General features: G+C 34.5%; 1 protein-coding gene across 4 annotated transcripts in view; it reads right to left on the bottom strand.

The window, feature by feature from the left end:
- LOC123526881 (uncharacterized) overlaps positions 1-12,597 on the bottom strand; it is a 62,372-nt gene that overhangs the window by 32,837 nt on the left and 16,938 nt on the right. The window contains exon 1 of one of the 4 annotated variants that reach the window (XM_053523511.1): positions 2,338-3,363. The exons of the other annotated variants lie outside the window; for them this stretch is intronic. The gene's annotated coding sequence lies outside the window, so the exon portion shown is untranslated. Of the gene's footprint in view, positions 1-2,337; positions 3,364-12,597 lie in introns of those variants that run through there. 4 annotated transcript variants of the gene reach the window in all.

Below are 12,597 nucleotides of genomic sequence, written 5' to 3'. Positions count from 1 at the left end.
CACATAATTAGATATCCTATTTTCAAAATTAAATGAACATAACCAATGGTGCTTTCTGCATGTTAGAATAGCAACACAAATTATAGTTCGACTGATAACTTCGCACAGAAAAGTTATAAAATTGCATGCATGAATTAAGGGAAAACAAGGAAATTCTTTAATATTTGGGCGAAGCCTACATACTAAATTTTTTTTTTTTTTTTTTTTTTTTTTTTTTTTTTTTTTTTTTTGTCAAGGACTTAGATTTATTTATTTCGTGATTACTTAATTTTTGCTGCCTTTTTGTCAGTGACCCCAACAGATTGTGGTGCTGCAATAATAACAACAGAACCTAATGTTCACACTATAGGATTTTTTATCATACGAGAAAGCGAATATGTCCCTTTTATAGATGTCACATTGATATGGCAAAAGTGATAGGTAGCATGTCCAGTTAAAACTGTTCATTTTGAGGGCCTCGTGAATTAAATCTTAAAAAAGAAAGTTGAATGTGTTTTAGTTATATAATATTATATATATATAATACTTAATTTTCACAAGATGGTTTCTAATTCAATTCCAAACGCATGTCTCATTAACGCCTTTGCGGTGTTAGCTGTTCTGCCACCTTAAAGAGCTCACCCTGTGTCATTATCTTATTATAATGAGTAATCTGTATTGAAACAATAGTCTCTTCTTGTTTAAGGGAAGTTTGTGTGATTGTAATATTATAGGACTACACTTGAAATTTCCTACTTTCAAAGACAAACACTATAATGGACACTTAATGATAACATGAAACTTTAAAAGCTCCTTTCATCTACTTGAGATTTAATCAATTTCCATCAAGGACAAAAGTTTTAAGATTGGACGCCCCTTCATCTATATTTTATAAATTATATTGCATAGTTTTAAGCACTTTTATTTGGTCTGATATACGCTTTAAATATCATCAAACTATTGCAAAAGATATATTTCTACAATTCTTAAACTATTAAAAAAATACATTCAAAACAAATTTATTACGACTCATAACTTAAAAAGCTGATACTACATGTATAAAACCGGAGAAAATTTAGCTATATTAATAAAAAAAACTACTTCATAAGCCCATTGGGCTAAGATAAATATCAGATTAAAGGGTAATGAAAAGAGCAACACAAGAGAAACATAGTCTGTCGCAATGATAAACTAAAAATGACGATAAATAAGTTCTTTTGTTTAAAACAAAACATTGAAAAACTCGTCTTCATAATAAATATGTATACATGGAATGGATCCATCAAGTAGTTCACGAGCAAAAGTCGTTCGTTATAGTCTTTTGCTACCTTTAAGGGGCCAAGCAGAACCATTTTAACTTATCAGATATAATCTATACTAGGATACTACAATCCAACACCATCCCGTTTATGAGAAGACATCGTTTAAAGGTTATTTTCTGTCACTAGCTGTGAGTGCCCTCAAAATGGGTAATGCAGACCCATTTGGACAAGCAGCTTGAACCATAGATCATTGTAAAAATAATACAGATCACGGTAAGTGTTGATGGGAAGCTGGGAAGTTGTACTTTCTTTAACCCTTAGACTACTGGCGGCAGATGATTCTGCCTTTGCGACCAGTGCAGACCAAGATCAGCCTGCACATCCGTGCAGTCTGATCATGGTCTGCACTGTTCGCTATTCAGTCAGTAAATTTTCAGTGAAAACCCCTTTGAGTAATAAGTGGTAGTGTCCAAATTGAAAGATGAACCAGTCCATTATAGAAATATAGCAGGGTAAGGGTTAACATTGGTGGCCCCTAATAGGCGTAATACCTCTGCGTGCTTGCTCTTAGTTTTAGGAGGCTGTGTTTTTAGGAACGTTGGATAGTTATCCTTGTTTTTTATGCCGATTTTAAAATTTGTATACTCTTAAGAAAAGGTTACTCATCTGGTCTCAGACTTGCGGCCACACAATTTTCAGACACATGTGAGCAAACATGGAAGAGTTCTAATAGTGTACAGTAAACAAATATCCAGTGGTACATTTGAAGAAGTTATAAACATATTTTGTTTTTGTTTTAATGTCTGGTAGCCTCTGAAAGGTTTCAAGCAAAACAATTTAAACAAACCTTAAAGATGTTCTTAAATGATGTTATCTACGATGGCTAATGAAGATATCTCTCTGTGATTCATTAGAATATGTTCAAAAGATATTTTCATAAAAGATTCTACAAACCAAATTTGGTGAAGATATATCAAACGGTTTATCGGAAGAAGGTCTTTAAATAGTTTTTCTTCTGTAACTCGGTGGCTAATAAAATGGCCCGTCAAAACAATTTAGACAACCTTGAAAGATATTCTTTGAGGATGCAACATACCAAGTTTGATGACGCTATATTCATTTGCTCATCTGAGTAGTTTCTTTGAAATGATGTTACAAATCACGTGTGGTTGATTACAATAAGGTCTTGAAATATTTGTCTTTTCTAAGCTCTGATGGCCTCTCTGAAACTCATATAAATAAACGTAAAATATGTTCATAAAGGATGCTGCATAACAAGTTTGGTGACGATATATCCAGGGGTTGATTAGAAGAAATATTGTAGATATCTCTTCTTCTGTTTTAAGTCCTGTCCGCAAAAGTTACCAAAACTATTTAAACAGACTTGTAAACTGTCGATAAAGGATTCTTTATGCCAAAGTTGGTGAAAATCCATCAAAAGGTTCGTAAAAAGTCGTTTAATGGTTTCACATTTTAGCTCTAGCGGCCAGTTGAACTATTTGAACAAAATGGAAGATAAGCATGCAAGAATACTGAAGAGTAATTTTCATGTAATCATGAAAATGTTCTAAGAAGTATGTTGACGCTGAAAGATGACCTACGGACGAAAGATGCCAGACCATTCACTTATACTATTAGCTCGGGCCGAACCTTAATCATATATGTATATTTATATTGTATATTGTATATATACAATACAATTGAAAACAAAGTTCATTCAGGAACACAAAGGGGCAATAATTGTTTTCTTTTTGAAACGCACAAGTCTTTATTCTATCAATGAAAGATATTGGTCTCCTAAGTAGAGAACTCTAGGTAGATAAGAACGCTTTTTAGATATTATTAAATAAGATCTCCCCATATACGTAAATATTGTTAAAAGGAAGTTTCACACTTTAATACGACTTTCTCTGGTTCAACCTTGATTTACTTCAGATAATAAACAAGACAGTGACTGTTGGTGAATATCGATATCTGTATACCGTCACAAATGCTCATATGTATAGAAAAATGTCGACGATAATACTTGATTTATTTTAATAGTTGATCAATTTTTATAAACAGTTTGGACGTATAGTGTTATCATTCACTTATGACTGCTTAAATTAGATAAACAATTACAGTAACACATACATTTTTGTATTCTATTTCTACTTTAGACAGGCAACTATAACATTCCACAGTTATTCCTACCCCCCCCCCCCACCCCGGGTCAGTCAAATGTGTTGTTTTTGCGAGCGAGCGTTGTAAGTGGTAATGACCGTTGTTTCTCCAAATGTTAAAACATAAGGCAACATTCAAAGCAAACACAGCATTTAGATTTTATGCAGTGTGCAATCAATTGTAACCTAAACAAATGCTAATAAAACAAATTAATAAAATGTTTCTTATGACTGGTCGCATTCTGGTTTTCTATATGGAAATTTTCTTTATTGTTGAAAAGCATATACAACTGACTCATTTTATCTATATCCTCTTATAAGAAATATATAAATGAATTAAAGGGCATAGCATAACCCTAGCAGAAAGCTTTCTGTTGTAAGAATTCATAGTTACCCTTGATACAGAAGATGCTTGTATTAAACTTAAATTATACACAACATGCCATATAAAGATATGCATTTTTTTCTATTTCATTTATACCTTGTATATATAACTCTATGCTCCCTCCACACCCACTCGTAGTTGCAATTGTCTCAATTTAGGAATATTGGTTTCAGTTTCATATTTTGAAACAATGGATCTTTATCAGTTTTCATCAAGGAAGTCAGTAAAGTGGAAAATACTTAAAGAATAAGAATGTATACCACAAAGTAACTGAATATGACTTGTGAAGAAGGAACGTTTCAAATTAGATTTGTATCAATCTCTTCTTTCGTAAGCATACTTATGGAAGATAAACAGTTTCCGGTTTTTACCATTTTGCTTCAAATACAGTAAAACTGTTATAAATGGACAGAAATGCTAAAAATGTGATACTATTTATTTACTCTCCGTGTTCGTGTGTATTTTGCTTCAAATACAGTTATAAATGGACCGAGATGCTAAAAATGTGATATCACTTATTTACTCTCCGCGTTCGTGTGTAATTTGCAAACTTTTATTCCCTACATTGATAAGTAATGCGGATAATTGCTTCGTTGGTAAAACATTACTTTCAATGTTGCGCACATACACTGCAGAGTTATGAAGAGCGGTAAGAAGTGGTTCAGTAATACTTCTGAAGACTTAGACTTCTACTATGTTACTGAAGTAAACGTAAGAGATGCCAGTTATTTCAAACAGGAAATAACGAAACATCCATAATGTTGAATGTTTCTCATTGCAGAGTTTGTGCAGCCGTTCTGCGCATGCGCGGAATTATTATCAAATGGAATGCACGGCAAAAATACTCATTTTTTTGCATATCCGCACGCATTTAGTGTATAATGTGCATAATATACTGACTAAAGGTTAGGGTTAGAATCACCATGGTTACAAAATATATACATTTAAGGTATTTTTGTTCAAATTTAGTTAATCCGGTATATACCGGAGTCTGTAATATATCACGGGCGCACCAACTCTGTATTTAGTCACAGCCCATAATGTTCATAAGAAAAAAAAGGTCGAAGACGTATTATAACCAAGGTCATAGTCATTTGTCTGTCATTAAATTAATACAATTCAATATAGACATTATGTATTTGATGCTACCTAAATATACATAGTTTCATTTCAATTAGATTGAATCCGAATGAAGAGCTGAATATATAAACAAGTATGACATAGAATAGTATTAGGAAGTCCTAGAAGGAGATGTTGCAAGTTTTTGAAACAGCAACAAAAAAAAACCCTTTTAAGCAGTCTCTTAATGATGAACAGCTTGATCTGTACACCGATTGTATTGACCTAGCTTACCGAGGACAATTGTTTAATGGCAAAGAAAATCTCCTATATAAGTGACCCCCTCCCCAAATACCAGACATATTAATTGACAATAAACAAGATCCTGTCTGGTCCAGTCTGATTAGGGTCCATAGAACACTTGTAGATTTGGCATGTAGCCTAATTATTGTCAGAGGATCATAAATTTTATTTATATGTACAGATAAATTGGTTATTTCCCGTGTTTTGCATTTCATTGATTGAAATGCAGTTTCTTTTTTCGTTTTTCTTTTTTCTTCTTCTTCTTTTTTTCAGGACACATGTATACACAAACTTATCTTACTAAACATATACAAATTTTGATTGTTCAGTCTTGTTAAGTAATGTGCTGACCAATTAAATCTTTCAGCAAAGCAGTTCTCACCCCTTTTAGAAAACTCTCACTTTTTTCATAGAATAATTATTTTAAACTTAATAAGAGAAATGACAAGTATTTTTATCTAATTATTATGATATTTTTATCTAAGTAACAAAACTAGATGCCCACGGGCAACATGTCGAGCCCGCCAGCTGTCAAAAGGACTAGAAGTTTCAAATGACACCCTGTCTCATTGAGGCAGACATTTATGCCAAACAAAAATGACTGCGAAAAGTTACAATATAAGTAATTTATAGTAACAACAAAGGGAAGTAAAATCTAAGCCCACACAAAAATCCTTACCAGTAGAGATAGGTCAAAGTACACCTCAAAATTGGATGTAACATGCATACTGTACTACAGGAAATTGGTCTTGTTTTCTTCCCTACGACCAGTAATAAAAAAGTTACAGTATAAGCTTTTTATAGTAACAACAAAGGAAAGTAATTCTAGGCTCTTGCACATGACACTTTGTCTCACGATGATGAACAATTGCGCCAAGTTACATCAAAATCCCTTCATGCATGAAAAAGAAATGCTCCGGACAAAGTCATTCTTGTATCTGACCTTTGACCTCTAAGTGTGACCTTGACCTTAGACCTAAGGTGCTGGTTCTTGCGCATGACATTCCGTCACATGGTTGTAAACATTTGTGTCAAGTTACATCAAAATCCCTCCATGCATGAAGAAAAAAATGCTCCGGACAAAGTCATTATTAAATTTAACCTTTGACCTCCAAGTGTGACCTTGGCCTTTGAGATAGGAACCTGCGGTTTGCGAATGACACTCCGTCTCGCTGAAGTCAACATTCATGCCAGATATAAACGAGATTGCTCTATGCATGTCAAAGTTATGGTCTGGACAAACAAATCCGGATGGACGGACGCACGCACTCACATACACCGAACAGCAATTTGGACAACTATGTCTTCGCTTCGCAAGCGGGTTCGACAATAAAGGCAGAAATATTGATCATTGCTGGATTTTATTAGAACAGAACAGAACAGAACAGAACATAACTTTATTGAAGAAGCACAGATTACAAAATAACATTTTGCAATAACATGTGCACAAAACATATATACAAGAAATTCACAAAACGGGTATAGCTATTGGTGATAAATACTTTTTATGTTTGTGGGGAAAGTGGTTAATCTTTTTCTTTTGTTTCGCAGATTGTCACAGTCATTTATGTTTGTTTTATTTTCTTAATAAAAACAACATCAACAACATGTAACAATGGATTATACATAGATAGATACTGCAACTATAAATTTAAACTAACGAACGGACATAGACGAGTACCGTACCTTTAAAATGGACTTAGGTGAATACTGTAACTTTAAATTTTAAAATTGTGAACGAACATTGATGAGTACTGTAACTATAAAACGGACATAGATGAATACTAAAACTAAAAAATTGAAGTTGTGAACAGGCGCAGATGAATAGTCTGTAAATATAGACTTAAACTTGTAAACGGACATACTTGAATACTGAAGCTATAAATTAAAACACGTGAACGGACATAGATGAGTACTGTATCTATTAACCGAACAAAGATGAATTCTGAAATTAAAACATTAAAGTTGTACTGTAACTCTAAATTTAGAATTGTGAACGGACAAAGTTTAATACTGTAACTGTAAATTTAAGCTTGTGAACGGACCTAGATGAATACTGAAACAAAGAAAACATAAAGTTGTGAACGGACATAGATCAATACTGTAACTATATATTTAAACTTGTGAACAGACCTAGATGAATACTGTAACTTTAAGAAGGACATAGATAAATACTGAAACAAAGGAAAAAAGTTACGAACGGACACAGCTGAACACTGTAATTATACATTTAAACTTATGAGCAGACATAGATAAATACTGTAACTATAAAATGGGCATAGATTAATACTTCAGCTTAAAAAGATATATAAATAAAGTAAATTAGTGAACGGGCATATTAAATGAATACTGTCATGATAAATTTCAACTTGTGGACGGCTAAAGGCATTCATGATAAACCGAACGTATTTAGCAAGATTCGTCAGCTGTTTCGGATTTCTAGTGGCAAGCAGTTCCTTGAATTTCGGGATATTAGGTCTTGTATAGAATTTTCTAGGGATAAGTTTAGTTCGCTTTTCTTTAAAGAATGGGCATACAAGTAAGTAGTGAACTTTGTCTCCCAAGTCATTTAAAGGGCACAAAACACATTTACGCTCCTCGTGTTGAATAAATGACTGGTCCACCGGCCTGTTTCTATTGGGAATCTATGGTTGCCTGTACGGAAATTCATAACTGGGAGTCTAAGGGAATTCGGGAGTAAAGTAAAATATTCCTCAAAAGATATGCTATCTTTAAAACAACTATACATTTTTCCCTTATTTGAAGTTTCAAGTTTCGAAGACCAGGCCTGTATGTATTGATCACTCAAGTTACGTTTAACCTGTACAACTTAGTGAGTGCTGGTTCAACCATAAGTGAGAATTTCCAGTTGAGTCAAGGATTTGTTTAATAAAAGCAACCCATTTAAAGGTATGAATTGACTGTATCATATGTAGATAACAATTATAGGAATATTTAGTGTTTTGGGACAAAATTAACTTGTTCCAGAAGTTGACCATTCGGGATTTAATAATCATTTCGATAGGGTAGCGTCCAAGTTCAGCATACAACATATATCTAGGGGTACATTTTCTGGTCTTAGTAATTTTGCGTAGAAAATTGGTGTGGACTTGCTCTACCATATCCAAATTTTCAAAACCCCATATATCACTCCCGTACGTTAGAATAGGGAGGACTGTGTGGTCGAATAACTTCAATTGTAAATCGATAGGAAGATCAAGGTTATTGATCCTCTTATATAACAAGTGCATGGCTTTATTTGCCTGTGAAACTACAAGTTTTCTACAAGATAGAAAAGATCCAGAGCTTGAGAAAATTACACCTAAATATTTATATTCTTTAACAGTTTCAATAGATTGACCATTAATTTTGAAACTGTACTTGCTAGGTTTATTAGTACCAAAGACGACAACTTTTGTTTCGGAGAAATTGATTTTTAACTTCCACATATGACATTAGTTGTAGAAGTTACCTAGGCATGACTGGAAATTAGTCTCATTTTCACCTATTATAACTGTATCGTCTGCATAGAGTAGATATAATATTTTCAAAAAATGCAGAGCGTTATTCCCGTGAAAACCAATTATAATGCCATTGTCATCTCGAATGAGGACAGATTCTAGGTCATTAAGGTATAGGGAGAAGAGTACAGGCGAGATATTCTCACCCCGGTGAAGCTAGAGAAAAAGGCAAATGTTTGACCATCTACCTTGACGTATGACTTAATGTCAGAATACATATTAGGGATTATGTTAAGGATTTTGCCTGATATGCCAGTTTCATACAATTTATTCCAAAGTCCTACACGCCACAATGAATCAATGGCAACTGAAAAATCTATAAAAGAGCACATCAACTTTTTCTTCTCTGACCTTATTTTTTCAATAAGGAAATAAAGGGTAAGTATATGGTCACCCAGATCTAAATCCGGTCTGAGTTTTATTTAAAAGATGGTTATCATTAAGAAATTCATTTATATGATTGTTAAGTACAGCTGTAAAAACTTTTCCGAGACAACTAAGTATTGTGATAGGCCTATAGTCACCAGAATTGGGCGGTGTCGAGGTTTCACATTAGGGCGTGCACGAGTAACTTGGCGTCTCCCGATTCGAAAAGCCTTTGTGATTTAATATGTATCTATGTTTATTTGAAGCCTCGTTCTAATGAAATCCGTGATTGTTAAGACGCAGTCGTCAGAATCAAGTTCAGGATGGCCGCTAGATATGAGATTACCACGCAGCTGACGGGCCTCCATGTCGATACTTTTATACTCGAGCATGTCATGTACCGCCGCTGTGTAATACATGTGCCTATTAATACATTCTAGTTTAAAGTTAATTGGACCAAATTGGACCATCATGTCAAATAGGCTATTAACTTTTTCTCCCATTTCGAGATTCACAAACTTCTCTTTTGAAGGAGGCACGAAACGATGGTCGGGCACATCAAATGGATGGGGTGATCCGTTTGCTGACGTGGCACTCGACGAACGGCGTTGGCGTTTTTTTTTGTTTTGTTTTTTTTTGTTTTTTTTTTTGTATTATGCACCAAATCACACTGGCCATAGCTTTATCAGATCAAGTGGTTCCAACGTTGTTTGAGCGGTGAATTTTACGCCGATCAGATGGAGAAATATGGCCGATACTACAAATTTCCGGAATTGTAAGTACGAGTTAAAGGAATTTCTACCCGTTAGATAACGAATCAAATGAAAACGATGGGTGCACCTGGAGCGCAAATGTGTCTATATTTTAGCACATGTGTCTATTTAGCTGACATTTGTGCCGTTTATTCAAACACTTCTGTACAGTCCGGCGGGGGAAGGAGATTTTTGACAGTTTTTGACAATATCGCCTCATATTAGTGTTTTTTCGGGAGCAAGTAACTGTTAAAACACTTTTTATGTAAAGGGCTACCTCTTAAAACAAAGCGTGTGTATTTTCATAGAATTATTCAGGTTGTTTCTGAACAATCGCCGAAAACCTAATACAACGCCGTTTCGAGTGGGTCGCTATGCAACGCAATCAAGTGGATACCGTTCTGTGTCTTACTTGCGAAGTCTTATTCGTCTTAAAAACAGTCATTATTTTCAAAGTCTAACAATGAATAAATTAATTTGGAGAGTTTTATATCATCATAATGATCCCGCCATTTCTAATATATTGTACTTTTACATTATTATGCTCACTTAACATTTCACATATTTTTGCGGACATGTCAAAAAAACATCAACACATTATAAACATAAAGCAAGGATGAACATCGAACAATATCATTCAGTAAATAATAGTATTAGTTCGTTAAAACAAGAACCAGTTCACGGATATTTTTCTCCTCCACGAATGGAACTGAACAGCATGCCGAAATCGGGTTGACTCTTTAAATCAGTATAGTTACAGTTGGTCACTTTTAATCCCTTAAAACCAATACATTGTGATTTCATTACTGATTTGTTGTGCATTTAAGCTGTTCATATAAAATAAATAAAGTTTGGTCCATGATAAAAGTATTGATCAGTTGTTTGTATATATTTTCATTCATATTCCTGGTGAAACGTTCATTTATTTTCAGAGAGATCAATCACAGAGACCGTTAAAATTGGCCAGGGAAAAGGCAAGATTTTATTTGTCCTCCAGAAAACAGAAACGATGTAATAAAACTCTATGATCGCCCTTTAAAAATGAAAATACAAATGAAATACAGACACCAATGAAAAAAAAGTTTTGTTGGAGACAGTTAAATAGTACAACTGTAACACGTCTCTCTTAGTATTGCTAGTCCGTTTATTTTCTTTCATTGGTGTCTGTATTTCATTTGTACATTTATACATTGATACCACACCCATTAAAATCCGTTCACTTTAGCTGTGTCTATCCCTCGCTACTCGTGTATACTAATACAAAAATGGTTGGAAGAAGGTCAGCGTACGCCGTTGAAGTACGGTCCTATATTAAGAATCGTTGTACTCTTGGCATAGGGTGTAAAGACATTTTTGATGATATATGTTCTGTTTATGGGCATAATGAAATATCTTTTTCGACTGTTATACGTTGGTTTAAGAAATTCAAATGTGGGTTAGTTTCAACAGAAGATGAACCACATGGCCGTCGGCCGAAAACAGCAACGTTTGCCAAGATGGTTGCTGGAGTGAAAGAAATAGTTGCTACTGATGCAAGATACTCCGCTAGGCAAATAGCTAGTATGATTGGCATCTCATAACAGCAGCTCACACAATTCTGAAACGTAATTTGAAAATGAGGAAGATTCCCCATCTGTTGACAGATGAGCAGAAAAAGGCACGCGTGCAATGCGCAAACTTGTTGCTTAAATAGTTTCCAAATTACAATGCACGATCTTTCGCAAATGTCGTCACTGGTGACGAGACATGAGTTCACTTTTTCGAGCCCAAACGAAAGATTCAAACAAAAAATATGGGCAACAAAGTCTGGCAAAAGACCATGCATTGCAAAGCGGACCATGAGTGTCAAGAAGTAATGTATGCCATATTCTTCACAACACTGGGTCCTGCCATTCAGGTTGCTGTTCCTAAAGGCAAATCCGTAAATTCGAAGTTTAACAAGACTAAAGTTTTCGAAAACTGAAGAAATATTTCAAAACTCGAAGACCCGCAACTGGTTTGGCCAATGTCAATTGCTACATGAAAATGCGTCATCACACAAGGCGTCTATTGTACAAGACTTTCTGAAGCAGGGAAAGGTTGTTGTGCTCCCTTCATCACCCTCCTTATTCGCCTGACCTTGCCCCCTCGTGGCTTCTTTTTGTTCTTAGGCTCAAGAATACCTTTCTGGTCGAAACTTTGTGCAGCGCAAATACCTCGGTTCTGCAATATTCCAGTGTCTTCATAGTATACCTAGAAAATACTACGAGAAAGGCTTCAAGGATTGGATTAGAAGACTGAAATTTTGCAAATCTGTTGGAGGTGAATACTTCGAGAGGACCAAATAAAATTTTCATTGAAATCTATCAAGGATACATTTTTATGTGCTCAGATGCATTCATATTTGAACAATCCTCATAAAGAGTCAACCCGCTTTTGGCATGCTGTTCAGTATACCATTCGTGGAGGAGATAAATGTCCTTGAACTGGTTCTTGTTTTTACAAACTATTACTATCATTTACTGAATGATATTGTTCGATGTTCATCCTTGCTTTATGTTTTTGTGTTGGTGTTTTTGACAATGCAAAAATATGTTAAATGTTAAGCGAGCATAAAAATGTATTATATATATTTAGTACAAGATATTAGAAATGGCGGGATCATTATAATGATATAAAACTCACTATATTTATTCATTGTTAGGCTTTAATGACTGTTTTTAAGACGGATAAGACTTCGCAAGTAAGACACAGAACGGTATCCACTTGACTGCGTTGCATAGCGACCCACTCGAAACGGCGTTGCATTAGGTTTTCGGCCAATTGTTC

Source organism: Mercenaria mercenaria, chromosome 14, assembly GCF_021730395.1.
Source record: "Mercenaria mercenaria strain notata chromosome 14, MADL_Memer_1, whole genome shotgun sequence".
NCBI lineage: Eukaryota > Metazoa > Mollusca > Bivalvia > Venerida > Veneridae > Mercenaria > Mercenaria mercenaria.
The sequence above is the reverse complement of the archived record's forward strand: the minus strand, read 5'-3'. Positions and strand labels throughout refer to the sequence as shown.